This window comes from Rhinolophus hipposideros (assembly GCF_964194185.1).
Source record: "Rhinolophus hipposideros genome assembly, chromosome: 12".
Classification (NCBI taxonomy): domain Eukaryota; kingdom Metazoa; phylum Chordata; class Mammalia; order Chiroptera; family Rhinolophidae; genus Rhinolophus; species Rhinolophus hipposideros.
This window is the reverse complement of record NC_138058.1, coordinates 32,532,115-32,550,280: the sequence shown is the minus strand read 5'-3', so window position 1 is coordinate 32,550,280 and position 18,166 is coordinate 32,532,115. Positions and strand designations below refer to the sequence as shown.

General features: G+C 35.7%; 1 protein-coding gene across 8 annotated transcripts in view; it reads right to left on the bottom strand.

The window, feature by feature from the left end:
- WDPCP (WD repeat containing planar cell polarity effector) overlaps nt 1-18,166 on the bottom strand; it is a 331,844-nt gene that overhangs the window by 212,448 nt on the left and 101,230 nt on the right. The window lies entirely within an intron of this gene.

Sequence of the window (18,166 nt, the reverse complement as noted above, 5' to 3'; positions counted from 1 at the left end):
GACTTGAGATATAAAGAGGATTTGCCAGGACTTTCTGAAGGATTGGATGTGGTACATAAAAGAAAAACTCGAAGGAGTTTGGGCTGAGCAATTGGGTTTACTGAGACAGGGAACACCCGGGGAGAAGTAAATAAGATTAGGAGGAATCAAGAGTTTCGTTTCCTGTTAAGTTTAAGGTGTCTATGGACATACAAGTAGAGATCTCAAGTCCACAATTAGAAATGGGTCTGAAGTTCAGAGTGAAGTGGAGGCTGGACATATATGTATATTTGGGAGTCATCAACAATCTACAGGTAGTGCTTCAAGTCATGGAACTGGATAAGCTCTCCTTTAAAAAAATGAGCGGCGTGGAACCCTCCACAACTAAGATTGAAAGGACAACTTGACTTGGAAAAAAGGAGTGGAAGTACACACTGTTCCCCAATAAAGTCAGTTCCCCTTCTCCCAACAAAATCTTTTTTTAAAAAAATGAGTGGAGAAGTCATAAGGGTGAGGCCCTAATCCAATTTGTCTGGTGTTCTTAGAAGAAGGGGAAGACACACCAGATGGTGCCCTCTCTCTCCATGTGTGCACACAAAGAAAAGGCCATTTGACAACACAGCAAGAATATGGCTATCTACAAGCCAGTAAAAGAGGCCTTACCAGAAACAACTCTGATGACACCCTGGTCTTGGACTTCTGACCTTTAGAACTGTGAGAAAATACATTTCTGCTGTTTAAGAGAAAAACAAAGAGTAGAAAGCAAGAAAGAGGTCCAAGGTCTGAGCTCTGGGGCATTCCAATTTTTAGAGGTGTTAAAAGATCAGAGTAGCCCTCTTCTTGATACCTAGTTTGGGTACTCATTAGGATCAAGGTGTGTCCCTCATTTCAGATCTCCTGTAGTCTACAGGTGTCTCTGACACCAGATTTTGGAATAAGAAGGTATAAATAAATAAGCTAATTAATGCATTTTTATAAAACAGCCTGTGGGGAAGCATAAACTTTCCAAGTACTGGTGCCAAAGATACTTCTGGATGTGGTAACGGAGGTAACTAGAATTAGGAAAAAATAGTCTGAAACTCAGGAAAACAATATTCCAGCCCAGACAGGAAAGCACTTTCTTCTCTTTGCCCAAAAGGTTAGTTCTTAAGCCCTCCAAAGTGGAAAGGATCTACGGAAGATTTGGCAGGACAAGAAGGAAAACAGGCTCTAAGATATTGCCCTGTTCCATTGCAAGGATTTAGAGAATTCTGACTGTTCAGAAAATGAAAAAGAACAGGCAGAGAGGCAGAGGGAGGCACCTCCAGAGCAAATCTGACCTTGAGAAGATATCCACAGGATGAGTCAATAAGGAGGCCCAGGAGATTTCACAATATTGTTCTAATTTTAATGTTGTTCTTTGTGCAGAAGACGACTAATGCAAAAATAGAAACTGAAACTTTTCCTTTTCTCTGACACCCTCCCAGATGGGAAGTATCCTTGCTTATTATTTCTGCTCTGACCATGTTTCTTTCTATTGCCTTTATCACTTTCTCCTTCTCATTTTCTTCAATAAGCTCATGCTGAGGTGTCCTTTCTCTTTAAGAAACTGGGAAATGATTCCCCTGATTTTCAGATGGCTCTTCAAATTAGTTTCTCTTAACCTTGGAGTCTGTAGTATTTAGCTGGAGTACTTAATTGGAAGTGAAATGGTAATGGGAGAAGAGGAAATTATATCAGATGACATCATTAATCAAAACAGAAATAACCACAATAATTGGAATTTCATTCATTCAGTACGTCAAAAATACGTGAGTGCCTCCTATATATGTCAAATAGATAGATGAGGATACAATGATGAAAAAGGCAGACACTTATTGGTAGAATATAATAGAAGACCTAATCTCAGAAAGAAGTGGAGTTTTGGTTAGGATAGATGACTGCTTCATAGAAGAAGTAGTGTAGGACCCATAAAAAAGAGAAATGCATCAAACTTGGTCTCAAGGATTGAAGAACTGGTATGCAAAGAATTTGTGAGTGAGCTATTTTATACTAGTGATCACAAACAAATCCATTGAGTTCAATATTCTCATTGGTTAAGAAAATTATCCCCAAATCCATGTGATCATTATTACATCTGGGAAGAAATGAAAACTAAAGGCATACAGGGTCAGTACTAAAAATCAACAGTAGGTGATAGGTTCAATCCCTGATTCGAGAGTTAAGTCATGGACAGGCAGCCCAGACTGATCCCATAAAACCATTAGGAGACACAAGGGAGACGCAGGAGCTAAACATTATAATCCAGATAGGCAACAAAGTATTAGGACTCTTGGAATGAATTATAGGTCTGAAGCAAATATTTAAAGTATTGTAGAGCCATTCCCCTGGGGGCCTAGTGAATTTGCCTCATGATGGTAACCAACACCTCCCCAACCCTGCCCCCTAATCCAAACCATGGGCTAAAGTCTGGAGAAACTCAGAAATACAGACAATTTTACAATGGGGAAATTGATAATGAAGATTAGTCACTGATCATTTTAGAAGATAACCTGCTAGGAGAAAGAGAAGATGATTTCTGTAATTTATTCCTTTATTCAGTAAATATTTATTGAGTATACAGGGAAACCATGCCTGACTAATCCATTAGACAGACAAAAGTAAATGTACTTAAGGATAAAAAAATTTAATTGCCTTGCTATATGGAATTGACTTTAGAGCAAGAGACAAAAGGACAAAAAATAAATAGGTATTTTTCTGGATATAGAAGTGTTAACAATGGGGTTTTTCAAAGAATTATGTGATGTTATTCAATATATGGAATAAACACATGCTTGGATATTTGCCTGCTAAGTCTATTTCAATTTAAGAAATCTTGTTTTCTCTCTTATTCTCATTATAACATAAGTGATGCTACATTGTAACCCATAATGTAATTTTAAAACCAGCATATGTATCTATCCATACATATGCTGGATTTAATACATATGTAATTTACGTAATTATTATATATATTTAATAAAATACTAAATATATATTTAATATATGTAATTTATGTAATTGTTTTATATATATAATTGCATAAAAGTTATCATTCCTAGAAAATTTTTATAGCCACGATCAAATTCACAAAGGTAAATCTTATATTTGCCAGTAATTTTAAAGGTCTAAAGGGATAAAAGCAGTGGTAAGAAGTATTATACTGGCACAAAAGTAATTGCGATTTAAGAGGTTGGAAAAAAAAATTGCAAAAACTGCAATTACTTTTGCACCAGTCTATAAACAGGAAGACATGCCAGGTAACACAGTACTTTTAGCACAAAATTTTATAATTTACAGAGGACGTCTAAATGCACTATCTCTAGAATGCATATAAAATGCCAGTACAACTCTGATACATTACAAGTACACAAGTTACAAAAATAATGGTAACAAAGTTAATCCTCATTCTAATTCACTATCAGATGGGTAAAAAGCAAGTAACCAAAGATTTCATAATTAGTGGGAAAGTGAGACCAAGACATGGACAAATCCTATGTTCTTTCCTCCCACTGCTGAGGAATTAATATCCTTAAATCTTACCTCTCAGTTGACATCTATGCAATATCCCACCTGCATAGATGGGATTCCCTCTCTTTAGCTCTTTCTTTACTGTAAACCAGGGGTGTCCAAACTGCGGCCCGCGGGCCAACTGTGGCCCGCGATCCATTGTTAATTGGCTCGTAGCAAATTCCAAACATATATTTAGTTTACTTAAATAAACCAGGTGAGGCAACACGTACTTCACCTCAAGTGAGTGGCCCGGCTGTTTGTGTATTTTACCGCATATGGCCCTTGGTGAAAAACGTTGAAAAAAGTTTGGACACCGCTGCTCTAAACCAATCTCCCTCTAAATCAGTGGTTTTAAACTCAGGGTGATTTTGACCACCAGGGAACATCTGGCAATGTCTACAGACGCTGTGATTGTCACAGCCTCTGTATGTCAGCCTCTTCCACAGAGGCTCACTTGAAGAGAGAACCTGTAAATAACTTGGTGGAGGCAAAGGTATTTTCCATATCTCCACTAAGCAGATTTGGGGAATCCTCAAATTCTAATGAACACTTTTCTCACATACAGAAAGAGTAATGAATGTGGACCTGGTCAGACATCTTAAATGAAGTGGACAGTGCACAGTTCAGATCAGGAGCCTGGAAGAAGCGTGTTCCATATGTCTCTGAACCATGTTCTGGGCGATGACTCTGATGACTAATGACAGTTGTCAAGACAGAAAGAGCTCCAGGGCAAGTCAGAGAGCTCCCATAGCTTGATACAAATATCCTGTAAGAACACCTACTTGCTTTCGTTCCAATTCTCGGCTCACCAATCAGCCTTCTTATCTATAATTTAGTCTCTTGAGTAATTCCCACTATCAGGTGGGAATGCCCCAAGCAAACGTCTGTGATGAGCAAGGTCTGTGATGCCAGATATATCTCAAACTGTAAATTAATAAATTGCCATGACAGTTAATAAATCAGTCGCTTCTGAGTTTAGTTACCGTAAATGTTGTTAGTACAAGAAAACAAATGAAGATAACATAAAAGATATATAAGTTTAATTAATCAAAAATTTTGTGCTCAAGTCCATGATACACTGCTGAAGTAGGGAGGAAATTTTTTAAAACTGTAGATCTACATGAATAGCACCATTCCATTTTATTAGGGAAAAAGCAGGTGTGGCGTGTGTACATATATGCACATAGAAATTGTCTGTACAAACCCAAGAAAATGTAGGGATATGTCCCAAACTGTTGATAGTAGGTACCTAAAACAGATGAAATTCAGGAGCTAGATGCATGAACTTAAATTCTTACCTTACAGATTTTTTAAAAATTGGGATTATGGGGTTTTTTGTTTTGTTTTGTTTTGTTTTACTTTTTAGGTATTATTTGGTATTTTTCTATAAAACTTTTCAAAAGTAAAGAAGCAGCTCTTAAAATAATAATGTATTTGTTATTTTATGGTTATAAGAGATGCTTTTATGCCACATACTATGTTTCTAAGAAGTCAGAACTTGAATCACACAGAAAATGAACTACAATAATGTCTCCTTATTATTAATAAAAAGATCAAGTAAGAAGCTGTACTGAGTCCCTCTCCTCTGCAATTTCAGTTATTAAAAAAAAATTTGAGACTCTTTTTCTTACCAGATTGCCTCATTAGATCATTCACCTATATCCGATCTCTTTATTTACTAAAAAGATTATTCCTAACAATTGTAAAACCTGGTTTATCCAAACTATGGATAACTATGCACCTATTGAAAATCAGAAAGTAGATGAAGATCACTGACAGGTGTTATATACTGCGATGTGAAGCAAGTTACAGAACAATACATACAGTGATGTCATTTATTTATAAAATATATGTGGACACACATATATATGTGTGTGTGTGTATATGTGTACACACACAAATGAGTGCTTATAAATGCACGGAGGAAGGACATAAGCCAAACTGTTGATGGTGGTTACCAGGCAGAGGGGAATGAGCTTGGGGCAGGGGGAAACTTTTTGTTTTTTACCATATATCTGTTTATATTTTATGCCATTTTACAGTGATCAGGAATAATTTTCATTATACAAAATTTTATAACATTAAAAGTGAGACTCAAGATTGTCACTAAAACTTTTCTCAGTTCCTTTGGTTTGAGATTACTATTTTTAACTGCTCACCTTTACCCCACAGACTTCAAATTCACCACTAAATTGGGATTCTCTTTCTTCAATTTTTCTCAGATCTACCATTTTAAATTTACCTCCTTTTCCATTCACGTTTACTAGGACCATACTCAAAAGCTGCCCTTGACATCTTCCACTTCTCCTTCCCTGTAGTATATACTAATATTGCATAAATGTTAAAGAGCATTTCCTGCAGCATAGTCCATGAAATACTAATCTTTGATAATGTTCCCAAAAAGTGAGCTTGGAAACTATATATATAATAACAGCCTCCTCTTGAAGACTGGCAACAGAACTTCCTGAGTTAATTGAAACGTACTCGCTCACTCACCCACGTTTAATATATAATGGGATACCTTCCTAATTCATCAACATAGAGTGTTATGGTGGGTTTAAGAATAGCAGGGATTTCTTTGGTCATGTTTTGTTAAATTCTTACTACTGCTTTTTGTTGAGTTAGAAATATAAAATCATAAAAATCTTTAAAAATAAGAATTTGTCACAAAATATTAAGCAGTGAGTTTTACAACGTCACCTCCCAAATAGTTTATAATTTTGCACTTTCAAAGAACCAAGAACAATCCTTGCCCTCCTGGAATTTTCAGTCAAATTGATAAGGTAAAGTATAATTAGCTTATCACACAATGAATATAAAACCGGAACTGCAGTATGTGCCAAAAAGTACATGGTGTTGTAACAGCACATAAAAGGGGATAAAGTTTGCCAGGGAAGGCTTCCCTTAAGAAGTGGTAACTGGTGGTCTGAAATTTAAAAAAAAAGATGTGTTACCTCAGTGAAAGGGAGACCAAAGGGTATTTTAGGCAGAGCTAGAATCAATTTGTGCAAAGTCCTTGAAACAAGACAAAGCATGTGGAGCATAAGGAACTGACAGAAGCCCAGTGTGGCTGGAGCACTGAGATTGAAAGAGTATACTAAGAGATGAAGTTAAAAAGGGAAGTAGATTGGGACCAGTTAGTTGAGTTTGCCTTTATCTTAAGAATAGTATGATGCAATAATTTTAAAAATTCAATTTATTGATTTGATTTTTGGAGTAGATAATACACTCATGAAGTTCCAAAAGAAAACAGCAGACTATACAGAGGTATACAATAAAAAGTCTGGCTCCTAGCCCTGTATACCTCCTACCTGTGTTCCCTTACCCTTGCCGTACTTAATCACAGTTTCCAGTTTCTTATCTATTCTCCAGAGTTATAGAAGGGTTACTTTAAGCAAGGGAGTGACAGATTTGCTTTTAAAAAATCAGTTTGGCTACAGTGTGGAGGACGGACCTATAAGGAACAAAAATGGAAGCAGGTAAAACAGGAAGTGTTGAAGTATTCTAAAAGAGAGAAAAAGTAATGTGGCTCTGATTAAAAATATGAGTGAAGGGATGGAGAGCCTCTGGCTGATGTGAGAAAGATTTAGAAGACAAAATTAACAAGGATCAGAGACTAGCTGGATGTGTGTGTGTGTTGCGGGGGGTGTTGGGTAAAGAAGAGGTATTTTCAAGGATAAATAGGTGACTTCCAGGTTTCTGGTTTCTACAAATGGATGCAAGGCAAAGTCATTCACTGAGATTGGAATGGTGGAAGAAAAACAGGTAGGGGCTCTGAGTTCCATTTTAGAGATACTGTGTAGGTCTGAAATATTTCTGAGGTGCCCATGGGGAGACATCAAGTAGGCAGGTGGACTTATGGAATTGGAGCATAAGGGAGAGACCTGAGCTCTAGAGAAGACACTAAAGCTATGAATATAAATTTGATAACCCAGCAGTTCAAAGTGAAGAGGAGAGGGCTTAGAATTGGGCCTTAAGGAATTCCAACATTCCAGGACAGAGTAAAGGATCATGGGCCTGACAAGGAGACACAGAAGGCCAGAGAGCTAGAAGGAATACTAGAAGAGCAAAGTGTCATGGGAACTAGCAGAAAAAAGCATTGAAGAAAGATGGAATGTCCAATAGTGTTAAGTCCTCCTGTGTACTAAAATGATCCGTTTTTTAAAAAGGCTGTCATATTTAGTAATATGGAATTTTTTGTTTGTTTTGCTAAATTAGTGGAAAGTTTTTCAGTGTAATAATCAGGAGAAAAATCAAGACTGAAGCTGACTGAATGCTGAGTGAGCAATAAGGAAATGGAGACTAAAAATAAAAACAATGCTTTTGAGAAATATGGTTTTGAAGGAAAGGGATAAGACCTGGTGGTACCTGAGATGATAATACTTGTAGTTATCTGTTTAAAAGAGTTGAATTTATTTAAAAGTTGATTGGGAATCTCAAGGGACCTCAAATAGCCAAAACAATTTTGAAAATGAACAAAGTTAAAGGACTGACATTTCCTGATTTCAAAACATATTATAAAACCACAGTAATCAAAGAAGTCCAGTACTGGCATACAGACAGACCTACATGGGTCCATGGATCAGAATAGAGAGCCCAGAAATAAACCCTCACACATATGGTTAAATGATCTTTGACAAGAGAACCAAGACCACTCAATGGGGAAAGGTCAGTCTCTTCAGCAAATGGAGCTAGGAAAATGAAATACCCACATGTGAAAGAACGAAGATGAACCCTTATCTCACACTATACACAAAAATTAACTCAAATGGATTAAAGACTTACACTTACACCAAAAAGTATAAAACTCCTCGAAGAAACCATAGGAAAAAAGTTTTATAACATTGGATTTGACAATGTCTTGGATATGACAACAAAAGCATAGACAACAAAAGCAAAAATAGACAAATGGACCTCTCAAACTTTAAAATTTTTGTGCATCAAAGGACATAATCAACAGAGTGAAAAGGCATCCTACAGAATGGGAGAAAATATTTGCAAATCACATATCTGAGAATAGTTTCATAACTAGAATATATTTTTTAAAACTCCTATAACTCAACAACAAAACATCAAATACCCCATTAAAAAATAGGCAAAGGACTTGAATAGACATTTCTCCAAACATAATATACAAAAGCCCAACAAGCATATGAAAAGATGCTCAACATCACTAATGAATAGAGAAATGCAAATCAAAACCATGAGATAACATCCTATACCCATTAGGATAACTACTATCAAAAAAACAAAAAATAACAAGTTTTGATGAAGATGTGGAAATTGGAACCCTTGTGCACTGTTGGTGAGATTGTAAAATGGTGCAGTTGCACATAAGAGAAGTGACAATCATGTAGGGTTCTGACAAGGCCAGAGGCAATGAGATCCAAAGGTTAGACCAGAGGTTCCTAAACTTTCTCAGTTCATGGCACCCTTTATGGCTCAGTAATCTTTATGATGTGCCTTGTCCAAAAGAAATACTCGTAGTTACATGTAATAAACAGATTCAAACAACTTAATCAACTCAATAAGTATTTATGTCCCAACAACTTAGAGCTATTTGAAAAAAATAATACTCAGAGGCTGAAAGAAAAAGACTTATTTTGTTTTTCAATTACAGTTGACATTCAATATTATTTTATATTAGTTTTAGGTGTACAGTGTAGGGGGCAGACATTTATATAATTTATGAAGTGATTCCTCCCAGTAAGTGTAGTATCCACCTGGTACAATATATAGTCATTACAATATTATTGACTATATTCCCTATGCTGTACATTACATCCTCATGACTATTTTGTAATTACCAATCTGTACTTCTTTTTTTATTTTTATTTTTTTTATTAGTTTCAGGTGTACAAGACAAGGTAATACTTTAGACGTTCATCATTTATATCCCTCACACTGTGAACCCCCCTCCCTCCATCCATTATCCCTCCGACCTCACACCCAGCCATCACATTATATATATAAAATTACAGTTGGCATTCATTAATGTTTAGCTTCTGGTGTACAATGCTATGATCAGGCATCCACATTATCTCTGAGGTGGTCTCCCAAATAGGACGCATGTCCATCGGATACCCAACAAAGACTCATTAGAGCTGATGGTCCGGCTAGGTCTTATTTTCAGGGAAACACGGTAGGTATTTCACTGTGATGAGCCACTGTGACTATTTTATATACAACACTATTTTATGAGAAGCATAGTTTTAACTGCCTTTCATTTCATAGTCACTTAAGTAATGCTAACCTAATAGTTTTACTTTATTTTTAACTTTAGGGCAAAAATTATAATTTGGCAAAGCACTTGATGTGTTTTCTCTATCAGCTACATCAGCATACCTTATATAACATAATGTTCTCAAATATCATGAATGTAAAGGTACTGAGTTCTCACACCCAACCTTAGATGCTTAGTTTCTATGTACATTTCTAACTTGCACATTCCAACTTGTGTCTCTCTAATACAAAGTTCTAAATTTGAAATAAGTCATGCAATAAGTAAGGCTTTGTATAAAAATTCTGTATAAGTATTCAAAGATAATACATTAAAAGTTTCTCATTAGCTAGCTATAGAGGTGAAATTTTACTTTCTCTTTAAAAAGCAGATAAATGTTTGGCATGTGTTTGTTTCTACTCTGTAGAATACATGTAAAAATCAACATGAGAGCAACTTGATTATTTAGATTTGAATTCATTTAGCTTTACACATATTTACTATTAATTATAACTGAATATATGAAGGAAATTCATATTCCTGTACTGGCTTTCTTTGGGGGCAACATACCTTGAAGTTTCCAAAACATTATTAGACACAAATGCCAGGAGCAGAGGCAGGGAATTATGAGCTTCTTTAAAGAAACATGTTAAAATAAAAACAATTCATAAAAGAGAAGAACCATTTAAGAAAAAAGCAGGAAGGAAGTGTTGATTGATGATACAAAGATACATTATTATGACGAAGATTAAAATTATCGTAGTGTTATAACCATGTTCTAAAACTGGGTTCATATTTTACTGTATTTTTAAGAGTAAATAATTAATGCATCACTCATCACAGGTCATCAAACTTTGGACTGAGGTCATCAAGATACAATGTAAACTTTCTACTTTTCCTGTAAAGGCATGAATTTTTTGTTTAAGAAAGAGTAATTATCAGGGCACAATATTAAACTGCCTAGCTGAACATTAAGATTGCTCACGTACAGCATTTTGTGTGTGCATATAGTGTGTGATGACCATGGACATGCACCACTCAGAGCTCCTCCAGGAGGAATGGAGGCTGGGAAGGAACATAGCTGACTGACAAAGGCCACACTTTCCCCAGGTGGTGACTAGACAATTACTGAGCACAGTGGGATATTAGTCCAACAGGAAACTAGTCCAACAGGAGACTCCTCTAATGGGCAAATTTGGCTGAGGAGTTCCCCATTGGGCCTGGCTGAAACTTTCTCAGCACCATACTGTGCCGAGGCTCTTCATATCCAATCCTCTTTCCTTCCTTCTCCTTTCACAGGGCTCAGACTCGCATCAAAGTGAAACAGCTCTCCCCACCTATTCCTGCTCCCTTCCCCTTTATGTTCCACATCTCCCCTATAAATCCCTTGCATTCCTAGTACCATCTTGACATCTGTTTACCATGTTTTGAAAAGATTTCAATTAAAGAAATACATGTATAAATTGTTAAAATGTCAAATACTTGAAATTAAAACAGCTGTTTACTGCCTCATCCCACACAGACTCACCCCATTGTCAAATGTAACCATTTTCATCTCAAAAGTTTCTTCTGGTTCTACTGCCACATTTCTAAATATGTTGTGTCATTTAGAATTGCATTCGGGTACATGTAATAGAAACCAAAAGCAAAAATCATTACTTAAATGAACAGGAGTTTGTTTTTCCTCAGAAAACAAAAAATCTGGAGTTAGGCAGTCCATCGCTAGTAAGACAGCTCCATGATACCATCAGGTACCAGGCACCCACTTTCCATCCCCTCTCCCTTTATTAAGGGGCTTTTTGTCAACATTACTCCAGCAATTAATTGTCCTCTTTCCTGTTATCAATTTTTCCCTCTACTGGATCACTCCCATTAGCATACAGAAATAGATATTTTTCTCCCACCTAAAAAAGAAATAAAAACCTCTTTTGACCCCACCTCTCCCTCCTGCCTTATTATTCCATTTTCCTTTATAACATAACTCTTTCTTATGTTGTAAACCCCTAATTTCTCTCCTCCCATTATCTCTTACATATGTTCCAACCAGGCTTCTGCCCATACCATCTACTGAAACTGCTCTTACCCAGGTCACCCATGTTCTCTGTGCTACTCCAACCAACGTTCAATTTCAGGCATTGTGTTACTAGTATCTCAGATACCAGTAACACTTGACTTTATTCTTGAAATCTAGTTTCCCAGACACCATACTCCCTTCAGTGGACTCGACCTCTTCAGCTACTCCTTCTTAGTCTCCTTTCTCCATCTCTCCAATCCTCAAATGCTGGAAGACCCCATGGATCAGCCCTTCTACACTGTCTACACTCACTGCCTTGGTGATCATTAGCAATCTCTTGGCTTTAATACCTCTGTGTGGCTGCCTTCCAGATTTCTCTCTCTAGCCCAGACCTTTCTCTACAGGACTACAGATTCCTATAATCAACTGTCTATTTGATTTCTCCACTTGAATAGCAAATGGATATTTCAAACACTGATGTCCAAAACTGAATTCCTAATATTTCCCTCAGAAAATGTCTCTTCACCATTTGCCATCTCAGTAAATGGCAACTCCATTCTTGTAGTTGCTCAGAAATTTCTTCTATACCCCACATTACATCCATTACCAAATTCTGATGGCTCAAAATTCAAAATATACTCAGAATCTGGCCACTTCTCACCATTTAACCACTCCCATCCAGTCCAAGTCATCATTATGACTCATCTGAACTATGGAAATGGCCTTCTAGCTGATCTTCCTGATTTGATCTTCATTGCTTCAAGCTGTTCCTACAACAGCCAAAGTGATCCAACTACAAAGTAAGTCAGATCAAGTTCCTCCTCTGCTCAAAACCCTTCAAGGGTTTCCCATCTCACTTAGAGTTAAAGGCAAGTCCTTTCAGGGACCTACAAGGCCCTATATAATTAGTGTCTCATTTCCTCTCTGATCTCAATTCCTACTACTCTTCTCCTTGCTCACTCTTCTCCAGTCATATTGATTCTTTGCTGTTCTTCAAACATGCCAGGTATATTCCCGTCTCGGCCTTTGTACCGCCATTTCCTCTACCTGAACCCTCTTCTCAGATAGCTTCCATAGCTTGCTCCTTCATGTCTTACTCACATGATATTTCAGTGAGGCCTTTCCTTGTCACCAAATATCAAGCCCATCCTGCCCCACCCATTCATCTTTCTTGCTTTACTTCTTCTAACAGTTTTCACTTTCTTACATACTCTGAATTCTAGCTATCAATCTTTCCTTGACTGTCTCCCTTATTAGAATGTAAGTTATAGGAGAACAAGGAGATTGATCATTTTTGTCTGTTTTATTCACTAGTATCACCAGCACCAAGAATACTGTTTGGCATATTGTAGGCATTAAATCTATACATGCCTTGGGTAAAAGAATGATCAAAAGCAGGCCCTGGGCCCCTTTTGGCATATCTCAGATGGACTGAAGGAAGGCAGAGCAGAAGCTGAAAGGGCTCGACCCAGGTGAGTGTGGCTCCTTTAATAAGCTTTCTTGTAAGTCTTACTAGTAGCCTCTGCTTATTTTGGCTAGAACTGCTTCAGAGAGCCACCTCCAGCTTCAAGGGGAACAGGGAAGCTGAGTACTTTAAATTGGTCATATTGCCACTCTGAACATCAGGGTCTGTTCATAAAGAAAAATGGATATTGGTCAAGCAACTAGCGATGTCTTCCATATATGTTATCTCTTGATTAATCATTACTTACTGATTTCCTATTATCATGGATCAAAGTTTAATTTTCTTATGTCTTTTCTTAACTTTTATTAATAATCATTATTGATAATTATAGCAATAATAGTAATAACAATGATTGTTTTAATTAATATTATTATATTAATTCTACTATATCAGATCAGATATCTGAACCATCAGCTCCTTTTCTTCCCTCCCTCCAATATCCCTAGTAGAACCATCTGTCCCTTGACCTAATTTGGACTTTCTCCTCTCTAGGCCTAAAACACAGTTATCATTCTAAGATTTCTCTTCACTTCTTTCCTATGGAAGATCCTCTGACTCTCCTGGATCCTAATTTTGTTTCTTTGTTTACTGTGTTGCTTAGGGCAGAACATCTTCCAGTAACTTCTTGAGCAAAGTGTATTGCAGGCAAATTTTGTTGAGAGCAAACAAGTCTGAAAATATCCTTGTCTGAATGGCAGGTTAGAATTCTACATATAAAATTCTAAACTAAAAATCATTTTCCTTCAGAATTTTGAAGACTTCATTCTACTGTCTTCTTGCTCCTTGTGTTGCTATTGAGAAGTCTGGTGTATGTCTGATTCCTTCCTTTGTATGTATCTTGTTTTTCTTTTTTACTTTAAAAGCTTTGGGGATATTCTCTTTATCTTTGGTTTTCTAAAATTTATAAAATATGCTTTGATATTGGCTTTTTTTCAATAATTGGATCCTTTCAAATTGGAAACAAACATCCTCTGGCTCTGGGAAATTTTCTTCTTTTATTTTTTTGTTTCTTTCCTTCTATTTTCTATTATTAGTTAGATATCTGTCCTGATACTAATTTTCTTATTGTCTATTGCCTCTTGTTCATTACTAGAACAAGTAGTGAACTTGTTCTGTTTTATAGGGATATTTCACCTTTATCTTTCAATTCTTTCATTCATTTTTCTTATTCTGTCTATTCATAATTCCCAAGAGATCCTTTCCTTTTCCCTGATTACTCCTTTTTTAAAAATAGAATTCCTTCCTTTTCAAGGATGCAACAGCTTCTCTTATTTCTCTGTGGGGATTAATTTTAATTCTCTGAATTTAAATTGTTTATTGCATTGTCCTTGATTCTTTTTATTTTCTATTTGTTTTATCCTCAGACTCACAGGCCTCCAATTTACAGATGAAGAGTTTCCTCGAAAGTATTGTGATCTCTGGCTCGGTGGTTATATTTAAAAGTAAGCCTCTGAAAATTGACGGGCAGCTCAGTGTGCATCAACAGGCCTGTTAACTTAGGCTTCACTACAAGGAGATTCGTTGGCACATTCCCGTTTTCAAAGGGAACTACCAAATATATCAGTATCTATAGGTTCTGCTCTGGAAGAATCAGTTGATTTTTTTAGAGAAGTGTCCTATAAATGAGTTACATAGAGACATTGGCCTAACTGTTGCAGTGAGGAAGATCTCACATTCCAGATACAGACTCTCACTTAATCCCCTTATTTTCATCTAGCCACCTCACTTCTACTATGAATTTGTGCTTATCATCTTCAAGTCCAGAAACTCCCTAGTTTGGTGTTTTCAGAAAATATGTACCCCATATCATTTGTTTTTTATACAAACTGCCTGTGGTGTTCATGTTTTATCCTACAACCCTCTGCCAGGCTAATCGCTACGCTTTCTCTACACTCTTACTATCTTTTTATTCAGTGTCATACAACTTAGCACTCATTAATTTCCTAGTGATTTCATGTTTTCCTTGAATTTCACCTTTTCCTTGAATAGATTATGCTTGTGACTCAGCCCACACCTTACACTTCCTTGGTGCCTCCCACAATGTTGGCAGTCAATAAATAACATGTGATCAGTTTTGTATAAATAATATACTATTATTAATAGTTGTGACTTAAAACCATAGTTTGTCAATGATTATTTTATGAGGAAATCAAATTGATTTTCACACAATTTGATGAAAGGAAGGATCAGGTAATGATCCATTCTACAATTCAGGAAGTTATGATAAAATGAGTTTCTTAAGGTCACGATTTATCTGTGATAGGCTTGGAAAATAATTTATATTTTTACACAGGCTGTCAAGTAATTCATTACAAGAATTAAAAAAGGAAACTGTCTTTTCTTGACATTTTAAAATTGTACCTGGAAATGTGAAATTGTTATAAAAAAGAAATCAGGATACAGCTGAGTATATTATATACTTTCATAGCTAAATGTACACATATGATTCAAATAATTAAATCTAATATCAGTATATGTGAAGTTACATCTAATTAATAATAATATTGCTTTTAACTAATTATGCAATAGTCTGGAAATATGAATGTGACTTAAATCACAATAATTTAAGAAATTTAAAAATTCCACCATAGTGGTATACAATTTAATAGTGTCTTGGTGCTGAAACTATTATTCCCTAAGAATAGTTTGTAAATGGTTTAAGAAATTCAAAGCAAGAAATTATTAAACACTTTCTCATAATGAAATCATTTTAGGAGACCAAAAATATAGGAAATATTTGATAGCTAGTAAAACTAAAACTCTGTAAGTTATGTCTCACACTTTTAATGCATTTTTAAACTAGGAATAGGCATACTCTGGAAAACTGACTTCAAAAGACAATTTTCATATGGAACATATGTATAGGTAAGTCTTGATTTATAAACTGTTCTGAATTTACAAGTGGAGGGAATTATTTTTAAAATGATACAATTTATAGGTCATTGGATCAACAATATGAACTAAGGTCTGGTAACGATGGCAACCTATAAAAACTCTTTATTCAACAGAGGGAATGTTCTCTGATTGTATCCAATCCAAGCTCAGATTGTATCCTCTGAAATCCTTTATGTTGATGTACCTGCCATGCTAGTTTCTAAACAATTTGACTTTTTGGAGAAATAAGAATCCCTTAAGAAGAAGACAATCAACATAAATTCCATAAATCCTAAATTGGCCATGGGAGTGGATGGTGGTAAAATATTTATATTAGTTGAGAAGAGGCCACAGTCAAAGGCTGAGAATTCAACTACGTATATTAGCACCAGGAAACTGAGGAATCTTTTTCACCCCTATTCTAAGAGTTAGAAAACATTATGTTGTAGTCAACTGCTACCATTTTAGGGGTCAATTGCTAGTAGAAATTTAGGCATGTCATCTTTGGAGGCACCATATTGGGTGATGCACGAAAGAGGGACCTTAAGGAGCTTGTGGAGGTGGTTTACTTATTTTGCAACTAAGAAAAGGTTAAGGGGATCCTTCTAAACATTTAGATTGAGCAACACATTTTTATTTTTAATTTACTGTAATAATAGAGACCACCACAAAAACAGACATACAAATATTTTAGACCTAGCTAACAGTCTTACTTAGAAACTGAGGAAGTGAATGGATAATGTCAAGAAGTTTCTCAAAGGCCCTAAAGACATGGGGAATAACCCGGACCTGTGGGCAGGGTGGAGGTCTAGTTCTCCTGTTAAAATATATCACATCAAGAATGTGCTGGTAGTAAAAGATCTATTTTAAGAACATCTAATCAACCAGTATTGTGAGGTCAAAGTAAATTACAAAAGTAGTTTTGTATATGTTTTATCATGCAAATTCCTTTTCTGCATTGAATAAATTCAATAGTGAGGGATATCCCTCTCCATACTCACCCACACATACATACACACAAACTTGCTTATTAAATTAAAATTCAATAAAGTCTGTTTGAAAAGGATTGCCTATTGGGATGTTCCACTGCATATTTTAAGATGTCTGACATGTTCCAACTTACCCCGTCTGATGGTAAGGGTGGAGGCCATCAGACACACCTCATACTATAGGTTGTAGGCATGCCCTCCAGTCAAATAATTTTGAGCTTGTTTTTAAGGTGAGTAATGTAATTGAGAAGTACAATTTGAGGTGTACTAAGTTTAAAGCTTTCTAGAGCATATTCTGTATTCAAGTTTTAAAGTCTGATTAAAATTTTTATGAAAACAAATTATATGACTTTTTACATAATCCCGTCCTTTTGAGTAGTATCCTAAATCAAATTTAAGAAGTATTATCATTCAGAAATATTGATTCAGCCTTGTAAACAATCTCTGGAAAGTAATAACTTATGCCAATTAAATAGGTAACTAGTTATCTTTATAAGTAAAGGTAGACTAGTTTAAACAAAAAATGAGGAAAATATAGAGTCCATTAAAATGATAGTCTATACTCAAGTAGTAGGTTATGTTCCTAATTATGACAAATTCAATGTTGTAGATTTATGGATAGAGCCATGGGCCTAAGCTGCAAACAACAGTAGTTAGACCTAAAATAAATAACACTGTTAACAAGCAAGAATTTAAATTGATATAGGATATTCAATTCCATGAAACAGTTATAATTATTATTATGTTGGTGCAAATTATTTGCAATTATTTTTAACCTTTTAAGCCACAATTACTTTTGCACCAACCTAATAGTAGTATTGATATAACTTCAATACATGATGTAACATGTATGAGTGGAATATGACTAATGATTCTTTTTTATCAAAGGCAAGTAACATTTTTCCAGGCAAATAGTACTTTTAAAGCCTATCAGCAAAGCTGAGGCATTTGTCCATTATTTTGTGATCAATGGACACTAATTATTATGATTATGTCCTGAATATAGACTGATTCAACACGTACTTCCCTGTGTAGGCCCTACTAGTGCTGTCCAACAGAGCTTTCTGTGACAGAAATGTTTTGTAGCAATATTG